This window comes from Monodon monoceros, unplaced genomic scaffold, assembly GCF_005190385.1.
Source record: "Monodon monoceros isolate NGI ecotype Baffin Bay Population unplaced genomic scaffold, NGI_Narwhal_1 Super_Scaffold_14, whole genome shotgun sequence".
In the NCBI taxonomy this organism is placed as follows: domain Eukaryota; kingdom Metazoa; phylum Chordata; class Mammalia; order Artiodactyla; family Monodontidae; genus Monodon; species Monodon monoceros.
In genome coordinates this window covers 33,493,317-33,504,898 of record NW_021703770.1, presented here as the reverse complement: position 1 = coordinate 33,504,898, position 11,582 = coordinate 33,493,317, and positions in this window count along the sequence as shown.

Here is an 11,582-nt window from a genome sequence, read left to right as displayed (position 1 = left end):
TTTTCCAAAATATTATTCCATCAATCTGTTAAATAAAAAAAGATTGCTTACCTCACTTGCTCTCAGGAATAAGAAAGCATCGCCGGAATTGCATTTAGTGATGAGTTGATATAATTCTTTTTCTCTGGACTTGTCAAATAAGATTACCAGCAAACAAATACCCATCTAGAATTCAATACAGAAGATCCAGCTATTATATATTAATATCTATTCCATAGATCTGTATCTATACCCGAGCTTACACTTTAAGGCATTAGTTTTAACCGTTGTCAAGCATTCCCTTAAAAGTCAAGTCTGTATTAATATAATGAACAATGCGACAGGATTAGGAGTATAATTGTGAATTGCTTGAGTGAAGATTATTCATTCTGCACCATGTATTCTGTCAAGTGGAATTTTAATTTGTGACCAAACACCATGTTCATTTCCATAAAGGAGAGGTGGTCTATAGAGCTCCTGATAGATTTGTATTTCAAAGGTATGCTGCTACATAATTTTATACCTAATCTATGAATTTGGCATGTCTATTTCTAGTTTGCTCTGTGAATTTAAAAAGTTACTTACCTTGTATTCTTGGAGTAAGTGAAGTAATATATTATTTGTGACAGCAACAATTTCTAGCTATGGATCCATTTAATATAAGTTATTATACTTAGACTCTAAAATCATCCAAGATTTACAATTAGATTCCAGGAAATTGATGGAGAAAATCTGAGTTACTCTGCTGATTCATCAATGTCCATGTAAGTTTCCAAAGCATTGCCAAAAATCTTACATGTTTAACAATCCTAAATACAATAGATTAGTGATCACTCCTTTAAAAGAGCAGATAATAACTTCTTTACCCATCTCACAGGCTTGTGAGAATCTTATGAAAAAAAATAAAGTGTTATTCTACTATTAATTACTATTATTAAAAATAACAGTTTCTTAAGTTGCAGATACGATCAGAGAAACATAACTCCTGAGAAACCACCTAATATTATTTTCTGATTAAAAAGTAGACAGAGGAAGAGTAAGTTCCACAGCCTGGTCTCATTATTTACTGCCTGTGAAATCAACAGAGCTTGGAAACCTGTCTTGGGGTAAGCCTTCTAGGACCTGGACTTGTTGATCTGGATCATGCCTCCCCCTTTGCCTATTGAAAATATCTATTGTAGCATCTTTTACTAAAACCTTATTTTCCCATTCTCTAAAACAGTCAACAACAACACACTCAGCGTGGGGTGGGGTAGAGTCCTATGTCCAGGAAGGCTGGCATTCATTCTGATTGATCAGAACCTGTCTTAGACACCCTATGAGGTAGATGCAATTTATTATTACCATCATTATCATCATCACCATCATCATCCCTATTTGAAAATTAGGGAATTGAGACGTTAAATAACATTCCCAAGGTCATATAGCTAATAAGTGCTAGAGTATTTGTATTCAGACAATCTGTCTCCAGGATCAGTGCTCTTAACCTTGACACTACTGACAAGTAGCTGAGTGCAAGGGCCTGTGGAAAAGAGTCATATCCAGGATGTGCAGGGGAATTGGATGCATGGAGAGGGTACAAAGAGGAGATGGCAGAATCCCAGAGGTAACTCTGTCTGCCCTACCCCTAGAAAAGGTCTGGATGGAATATCTGTAACTAAATATTATACATTCAAGGAGCATTTGAACTGGATGGGAACTTGAGAAAACAGATGGGTGCCTTCCTTTTACAGATGAAGAAAATGCAGTACCAGAGAGTTTGCATGAGGTACCTAGCGACATTAATTCAATTAATCATTTATTTAGTCAAATACCGTGCTAGGTGCCCAAGAAATAAAGATAGCAGGTCACGTTGCCTGCCTTTGAGAAAGTTATATTTTAGTCAGTAAACCATGTATGGTAAACCAAAATTATGAAACAGCAAAAAATACTCTAAAAGAGACTGAGCAAAGTGTATAAGCACCCAGAGACTTTCCCTGGGGGTGTCCTTGAAGGCTTCCGAGAGGAAGTAGCACTTGAGCTGAGTTTTGAAAGATGAGTAGGAGTTTCCCAGATGGAGAATGAAAAGAAGGTCATTTCATGCAGTCCAGCTGATTGGTGGTAAAGTGCAAACTGACACTCCCATATCCTCACTCAGTCCAGCCCTCATCCTTCCATACCACCAGGGAAAGAAATCCCCAGTCTTGGGAAGCATTCTTGACAGGAATGTTCTAGAGATCACGGGAGAATACAAGCCAGGAAAATACACAAAATCAGTGGTAACTGTGAAAATTTTAAATCATTTCTTCTCTCCTAATCCAAGGGTTTCACATCTCTTACTACTGACTTCATTATACCTTGCAGCTATATGTAAATTACATGTAGAGGATATTTTAATGTATCTGCTTTCTCCCTGTTTCAAAAAGGCAGAGATAATTTACTATACAACTTTCTCAAATTACTCTTAGGATTTTTTGCTTAAAGAATTCATGAGGAAAATTGTTTTATTACTACTGCTATGCTTCATATATGGTGGTGAGAGTAACCATTAGTTTTCAATTCCAATCTCTGTTTGGCAAACCATTTACTAACACTTCCGTCTAAGAATGATCATATATCTTGTTTTCTGCTTAGGATCCTAATTCTCTTACAAGAGTAAGACTGGCCCTGGCTTTCAGGATTCAGTCTTCCTGATCTCAAATAGTTGCAAAAATTTATGTAAAATCCATAGACTTTATTATTTTTTAATTAAATGACATTTTTCTTCCAAGTTTTTTTTTCCTTCAAATTAAAATAGTAACTACATTGGTTAACTGTGCTCAGATTATACATGTTAAGGTTAGGTGCTGAACGAGGGCTCCTGGAAAGAGCGGGAATTGGGAGTAAAGTCCAGGTTGAGCCCTGTCAGGCTCAAGAAATGAAGACTTTTCTTGACTAGCACATAAGTGCCTATTAGGCTAGCAGACTTTTTGCTTATTCAAACATAGATTTGGTCTTCTGTGAGAAATTAGGAGGACCTAGAATCCCCAGTTCAACTTTGCCCTTTTAGAAAGATTATCACTCATGGTTGAGTTCTAATTACACCATTAGATTAGCTTTGACCACATGATAGACCAGGACTTGAATTCAGTCTGACTCTAGAACCCTTGCTTATGTCCATCAAGATGTGTTGATGCCACTGTGCAACTCTGCCTCTAATAAAAGTAGTGTCAAGTCACATCATAGCATCGGTGCCTGAAGTTCCTGTGCCTGCAGGCTGTCAACCCCCAATACCCTCTCACCCCAAGGCCCCACCAAGTAAAGAACCTTCCTTTCCTTGGCTATTTTGGGCAATTTGCTAAGGTAGGGGAAGAGGCATGGAAGTGCTCACACACTTGTTGATTGGCAGCATCCAGCCTTTTCCTTCTCTTCTGTTCCTGTTCCCTTCATCAACGCTTACTGTCTGGGAAGGTGCTTGAAGGGGCCTCATTATTGCCACAGGCAATGGTGTCCTTCCAAAGAGGGTTATAATAAGCAGCAAATACTTATATAGCACTCACCATGTTCCAGGTACTGTTCTAAGGGCGTGACACATAAAACTCCTTTGATCCTTTAAACAGCCCTTTGAGGCAGATACTATATTATCCCTCCATTTTATAGATGAGAAAACTAAGACACAGAAAGATTAAGTAACTTGCCCAATAAGGTAATAATGAAGCTAGTCTGACGGCAGTGCCCATCGTCTTAAGCCCACTGCTTGTACTAATGCCTCAAGACACACTCCTGATGCTTCTAACAGTTGAGGTAAAAGAAAGGCTCTGGGTTCCTTTCAGGAGTGATAAGAAGGGCCTGCTCCCAACTGGGGCTACACTCAGTCCTCTCAACTCTAGGGTATCATATGTGCTCAGATTCTCTCAAGCCCTTTAATGCGAACAGCCCCTTGGTTTTCTCGAGTAAATGCTTCCTAAAGAATATTCATGTTTTCATAAGCACAGGCAATGGTTTACCTGCACTTAAGGGTCAGTTTCCTACAGAGAAAACTTTTTTTTTTAATTGTATAGTTGTTTTACAATGTTGAGTTAGTTTCTACTGTACAGTGAAGTGAATCAGCCATATGTATACACATATCCCCTCTTTTTTGGATTTCCTTCCCATTTAGGTCACCACAGAGCACTAAGCTATACAGCAGGTTCTCATTAGTTATCTATTTTATACATATTAGTGTATATATGTCAATCCCCATCTCCCAATTCATCCCACTCCCCCTTTCCCCCCTTGGTGTCCATACGTTTGTTCTCTATGTCTGTGCCTCTAGTCCTACCTTGCAAACAGGTTCATCTGTACCATTTTTCTAGATTCCACACATATGCGCTAATATACTACATTTGTTTTTCTCTTTCTGACTTACTTCACTTTGTATGACTGTCTCTAGGTCCATCCACATCTCTATAAATGACCCAATTTTGTTCCTTTTTGTGGCTGAGTAATATTCCTTTGTATATGTACCACATCTTCTTTATCCATTCGTCTGCCAATGGACACGTAGGTTGCTTCCATGCATGACCTGGCTATTGTAAATAGTGCTGCAATGGATGTTGGGTGCATGTGTCCTTTTGAATTATGGTTTTCTCTGGGTATATGCCCAGTAGTGGGATTGCTGGGTCATATGGTAGCTTTATTTTTAGTTTTTTAAGGAACCTCCATAGTGGCTGTATCAATTTACACCCCCACCAACAGTGCAAGAGGGTTCCCTTTTCTCCACACCCTCTCCGGCATTTATTTTTTGTAGATTTCTTAGTGACGGCCATTCTGACCAGTGTGAGGCGATCCCTCATTGGAGTTTTGATTTGCATTTCTCTAATAATTGGTGATGTTGGGCATCTTTTCATGCGTCTCTTGGTCACTACAGAGAAAACTTGGAAGCAGACACAAGTCTGTAACGACACAGCTTCCTACTGCACACGTTATTTTATGCTTGTTTATTCATTTTTTTCCCCCAGCAAATATTTAGTGAGCAGCTGCTCTGTATTCACTGATATGGTGATAAGTCAAACAGTCCAGATTCTTGTCTTTACGAAAGTCATGTTTTTTAAACAGCAGTTCTGCTCCTTGGAGTCATGTTTCAACCATTTCCATGTGAGAAGCGGTTCCACACTCCACATTTGAGTAATTAAATGGCCCCATGGCCAGTTTCATGTGGCTGCACCCTGTGCAATCCCACAGGGGCCCATGCTTAGAAGGGGTGTTTGTTTTAGTGCTCTGCTGTCACCATTTGGGAATTTTTACAAATTTATGAACAAGGGTCTTGTATTTTCACCTTGCACTGGGCCCTACACATTATATAGCTGGTCCTGACTGGCCCTTATAGATGTCCTTGCTCATAAGACTGAAAACTGCTTGCAGTCTTGAAATGGCTATTTTTCCATTCACATTTCAGAAATCTCTGGGTCAAGTTTTGTATCAAAAATCAGACTCAATGTCCCAAGATGATGGCCATTGGGTTCCTTCCCCATCTCACTCCAAGAATCATTGTGCCTTTGTTGTACATCACTTGGCTCCTGTAACTCTGAAAACAAAGATCGGTTGAAGACTTGAACTTGCAATGGGGTACTGACTAACAAGAAAATAAGGTTAAACTTAAGGAATCGCACCTCACCCCCAACCATTGACTTGATCTCTTTTTGGCTCCCCACTTGCAATCCATTTACTTTTTCTTCCCCCCATGTCTTAAATAGTGATGAGAGGAGTGAGCTGTTTGCCTTTGGATACCACATGGGGCCAAGGGGATGTGGCAGAACTGGAAATAGGAATCCCTATTGACCCTGCTTTTGGCTAGACTGTGATGTAGGCACTTGGACTCTAGAGTCTTCCATGACCTTTATTCCCCCTCAGTGTCCATGACCCATTTGCTCTTTTCCCTTTTCTTAAAACCTGCCCTGTGGGAAAGTGGAAAAGAGATACTATCAACTACTTTTTATCAAAATGCAAATGACTGATAAGACTTAATGTGTATCTCTTCTCATGATATTTCAAGTTTAACTTAGTGCAAAACCCATTTGATTACACTCAAGGCTGAAGAGCTGATAGGAGAATTCGAGTTCAGTCAGGAGGGCCCTGGGGCTCTGTGGGGAAGAATGCAGAGGAGATGAGAGAGGAAGAGAGGAGAAATCTTTCCCCTGCTCCTGACTCTCATTCAGGAGTAGTCCTGAAAGATCATTCCTGCCTCAAATAAAATGGAATTGCCCTGTGCTTTCGAATATGGAAGCTGTAGGCCAAGTAGAAAAGGTAAACTGAAAACCAGGTCATAGACCTCAAAGCCCAAAGAAATAAGTAAAAGTTTCCAATGGTAACTGGGGCATAAACACCTTTGTGAATTAGAATGGAAGGAGATTCGTCCTGCTGGTGCCCCAGTTAACACGCTTGTAATTGTCTGTTCCGACTCAGACTGTTCTCAAAGTGGAAGCAAGTCTATCCACAGACCTTTCTTTTTCCTGATTGTCTGTCTTCCTTACCTATGAGCCTCCTTTGTGCTGGCAGATGAATTATGTCTCAATGTTGCTGTTGATCTTTTGACAGCTATGCCTGCAATTTAAATAAAAAACTAGCACAAAGGAGTTGACTATGATGGACCAATAGTCTAAGAATATACATTAGAGAGACAGGGCTCTTCAGTTAATTCAACAGAGTCAGCTTGCTGGAGAAAGTTCCTGGGAGCAAATGAATTGGATTATCGTGACATTTTTTGCCACGATTTTGTTGTGTAAGTTTAGGCAAAGTGCAACTGTAATGAGAGACTCTGAAAAAGAGGGGGCAAATGTCATGGGGCTGAATTTATTCACTGAGCTTGGAGAGCTCCTCTGGGGGAAGAGAGGAAGCAGCTGGAGGGAGAGAAGGAAGCAGTAGGCAGTGGAGTATTAGAGTTGATTTGAGGGCCAAACTTCCTCCTTCAAGAGGAGTAAAGCAGGGTGCACAGGACCAAATAGCACGGCTGTGAGAAGAAGCCTCACCCCAGTTCAGGCCGAGTGGTAAGGGGCAGCCTGGACCTCTCATGAAGAATGGTGTGGCTTCCTAAGGGACAGGTGTTGGGGATGGGTGTCAGGGATGAGTGGCACAGAGATAGGATTGCCTCATCTATTGGACACATTGTTTAGTAATCAAACGAGGCCAAAGGTTAGATGTTTTACCTTTTATAAAAGGGAGGCAAATGTGAAAATATGGATAGCATCAAAAGACAGACTCAAAACGACCCTATCGAACCCTCACATATTCTTTGGGGGCATCTGAGGTTCTAGTTCCTGAATGGAACTACAGGCATGTTCCTTCTCCCTGGGGCAGAAGGCAGGGGTTTGATGGCAACAGGGACACCTAGAAGGTGTTCCGGGAATGCAGCTTCGCTGGGGTTGGCATGTTCACTAGGCAGGGTCATTGGGGGTGGGCATGAATTGTAGGGGGGATACTGGTTCCCTAGACACTTAGGAGTAAAACAGACCCCATCTGTAAGACCTTGACGTCTGGAGCCCCACTTTGAAGCAGGGGGTCCATTTGGGTCAGGCAGAAGTTTACAAAGTTGGAAAATCCATGCCATGAATATTTTGTGGGAAACTGTATCATCCCCAATCCATTGATCTGAAAACCACCTATTATATAATCTTTTACTCTATCTTTTTACTCCCAATCAGAATAATAAATTCAAATCTTCCTCCTAAGATAATGTATAAAAAATGCTTAGCAGGTATTTGTTACTTAGAAAAATTTTTTCAGAAATTCAAAAGCCAGTATGTAATTAAACCACAAATCAAAACTTGCACTCCCCCCTCTTGTCAATAAGGAAAGCCCACTGGGGAGGAGAGAGAGATGCAGAACTCTGACCATAGTTCTTCAGTAATTGTGGCACATGGGCTCAGTTGCTCCGCAGCATGTGACATCTTCCCTGACCAGGGCTCGAACCTGTGTCCCCTGCCTTGGCAGACAGATTCTTAACCACTGCACCACCAGGGAAGTCCCCAAAACACCCTCTTATACAGTCCCTATTTCATGCTCCCAAGGAGCCTCTGAAAGCAGGTACCAGCATTTCTGTCTTACAGATAAGGACGCTAAACCTCCAAAAACTTGTGGCTTGCCCAGGATATCACAGCTGATTTGTGGCAGCCCTGGGACTCAAATCCTGTCTCCTTGTCCCTGTATTCTAAGACATCACTTTAATTCACAGATAACAAGCAGTATTTTAAACAACAAACTAGGATTCTGAACCTCAGGGTTCCTGATTTTGGCCAAAGTTGAATGGGATATGTGGTTACTTATTGGGCATAAATATTCCATGTTTGTTTCGGTGACTAGGATGGGGGAGGGAGGAGGATGGGTCAAAAGTCAGCTGGAGTGGCGTGGCTCAGAAATGTGAGACAAAGGGCATTTACTTTCTCTTACTGTGAAGTGTAGCTAGAATAGCTGCTGTTGGCAGCATCAGCCTCTTAGTAGGTTAACTAGAATTTATTGAGTATCAGTAGTATGCCAGAGTCCAGAGTGCTACAAAGATCCAGCAAGCCCCCATCTAGCAACAGGACGGAGAGTGAGACAGATTTATCCTATAAATATACACGTGCGCTAGTTAGTTGCAAAACTGCTTAGAAGAAATGTCACTTAAAGGTTGTTTTCGCAATGTTTGGCACATAGTTTTTGTTCTAAATGAGTGGATGTTGGTTGAACAAAATTATCAAATGAATGAATGAGAAAGATAATGAAAAATTCCTGGGGCTTCCCTGGCGGCGCAGTGGTTGAGAGTCCGCCTGAAGATGCAGGGGACACGGGTTCGTGCCCCGGTCCAGGAGGATCCCACATGCCGCGGAGCGGCTGGGCCCGTGAGCCGTGGCCACTGAGCCTGCGCGTCCGGAGCCTGTGCTCCGCAACGGGAGAGGCCACAACAGTGAGAGGCCCGCGTATCGAAAAAAAAAAAATCCTGGAATTAAGTGAGTTCAGTGGTGAGTTGAAGAAGAAAAAGCATAGAAGGTGTATGTATGTATGTGTTGCAGGTGGTGATAGGGAGGTTGGGTTTAGTAGAAAGAGGACGATTTCTCCAGGGATCTGGGCAGCTTGCACAAAGACTCAGCGGTGGCGGAGTATAGAACAGATGTCGGAAGGCATCAGAAAGGCATCTTGGAGATGAAGCCTGGGATTTTGGATAAGAGAGACATGGAAGAAAGCAATGGAAAAAGCTCAATCAGTAAGTAGCTAGTTGCCACATTTTCTTCTTTTCCACATCCCTGAGAGAAGCTCACAGGCATACTGCTCACGTTTGTAATGGGAATTCTAATACAGGCACACATCCAAGCCAACTAGCCTGCTCCTCTGATGCAGTTTTTACTCCATCCCCCTGTCCTAGTATCCTGTGAAACCTTGGCACAGGGTGAGAGTGATAATATGCCTTTGTATGCAGGAAGCTTTTAGGGTAAACAGCACCATCAGTTTCTGAGAAGACTATACTTTGTGCAGCCTGTAAGGCACAAAACATTAGGTTTGTGAATGTTAGTTAGTCAAGCAGGACACTTGAGCTTAATTTTAAAACAAAAGATCAAAGAAATGTCACCTTTATTATAAAGCATGAACTGTTACTACCTTATCCTTTTGTGTTCTGTTTAACAGATGTATGCCTTTTATTTTGTGAAGACAAAAAACAAATTCTATTGAAATCTTCCCTCATTTCTCATATAGACTTCAATTTTCCCCACCAAAATAACTTAACAGAAATCGAAACAAAGGAAAAAGGTATTTTTTTTACGTGACATAGAAATTCTAATGGCAGTTATACATCAAAGTGGTTATTGAAGATATTTATATTTTATCTTGACGTCAAACCACTTTGTTTAGACTACTAAAGAAAATGTTTATGGGATGTGTAATATATGGTCTTCTCTAATTGCATCATTTTTCTTCTTGATAAAAATTTAAATGGGCATACAGCAGAATAACAAACGTCTATTGGACTTGGGAGGAAGGGGTTTTTGTCTATGATGACTTGTTCTACTTTATAACCTTTCATATTTTATCAAACAAGGTTTGACTGTAGGCTGATTCCTCTTGATTATATTATTTAGTTCTGCCAAAATATACAGCTATTTAGAGCGCAATAATAAGTTCCTCTTATACCATAGTTCTTTGCTAGAATATCTAGTAGTATTTGAATCGGGTTCCAAATAATTGTGTTCTAGTAAGGGACTCCACGCATTCAAGAAAGCAGTATGGCACAGTATAGTGCTTAAGAGCATAAGCAGTGAATTGGTTAAGAAATAGGACTCTGAATTTAGATGGCCTGAGTTCGGATCCCAATTCTGCCATTTACTATTGTGTGATCTTAGGCAAGCCACAGTTTCTTTATGTGTGGAGTGCTTATCTTATAGGGTTATTGTAAGGATTAGATGAGTATTTCTAAGAGAATACTTAGAAAAATTCTGGTCCTTAATAAGTACTCAGTACATATAAACTGTTATTGAAAAGCCTAGTTTTACTTAAACGTGGAAGATCTACCACTTATGAGTCTCTGAACTTTTTTTTAGTAACATCTTTATTGAGATATAATTCAATACCAAAACTCATGTACCATAAAGTTCACCCTTTTTCTTATTTGGTGATGTATCTGCAGTAAACTCTATTCATCATTGTCTTTACATATTTGGGCAGCTTTAAGCATAACTTTGTCTTCAGGGAAGGAGGGAGTAATCTCAGTGGTATTATGAAGAAGCTTCCCTGTTGGCTAAGAAAAGGATAATGCTTTGCTGATTTTAAAATGCTTTATAAGAATTTTTCCCCTCTGGTTTTATGTTATGGGTATTTTACATTTCAAAATTTAATATGTGGGTACTATGGAATGCTATGGTTATATTGTATATGATTAGTACTGCTGCTGGGAGGATATAATTGAAATTAAGCAATGGGGAATTTTTCCTGAATTATTCAAAAATAAATAGCCAGTTTGTAAAAATAACCTGATTTTTTTCCAATAAATTTCTTGCCTCTAAATTAGGGGTTAGCCTACAGAGAGACTTACCTTTCCATGTCCATGTAAACTGTCTCCTGAGCATTTCAAACATTTAAACTTTAGAATTTATACATTTGGAGTATTTCAAATGTCAATCATCTTTTTGATGGTTCAGGAGAAAATGCTGATGCTGTCTTTTTTTTTTTTTCTTTTGGTGAGACAACCAAAACTTATTCTCCAACAGACAGACAGCATCAGCAGGTAAAAACTACAGGGGTTTCTCTGTAGATCATACATTCACAAGGCATTATTAGCTTAACAAGTGAGAAAGCCTCTGGTGTATTGTCTGTAACAATATCCACTTCGCAGTGTAAACAGGTCCTAATACTGTGTTCACTTACAATTCCAGAAGGAAAGGGACAACCTGGCAAAACAAAAAAAAATTTTTTTGGATCCTAAAATCAGGTGCAATCACCGAGAGACAGACTTGAGAACAGTCACAATTCACTTTTCCACATTGACGGGCAAAGACTTCACCCAGAAATGTGGGTCTTTCTTTCTCCTTCCTTGTTAAATCCTCAAGAGTAAAGCTTCATTGTCTGCTTAATATCACATATACAAAAGGGGGATTAAGAAAAAAAGAACCACAACAACATCTTGAACTTCCAGCTGCTCC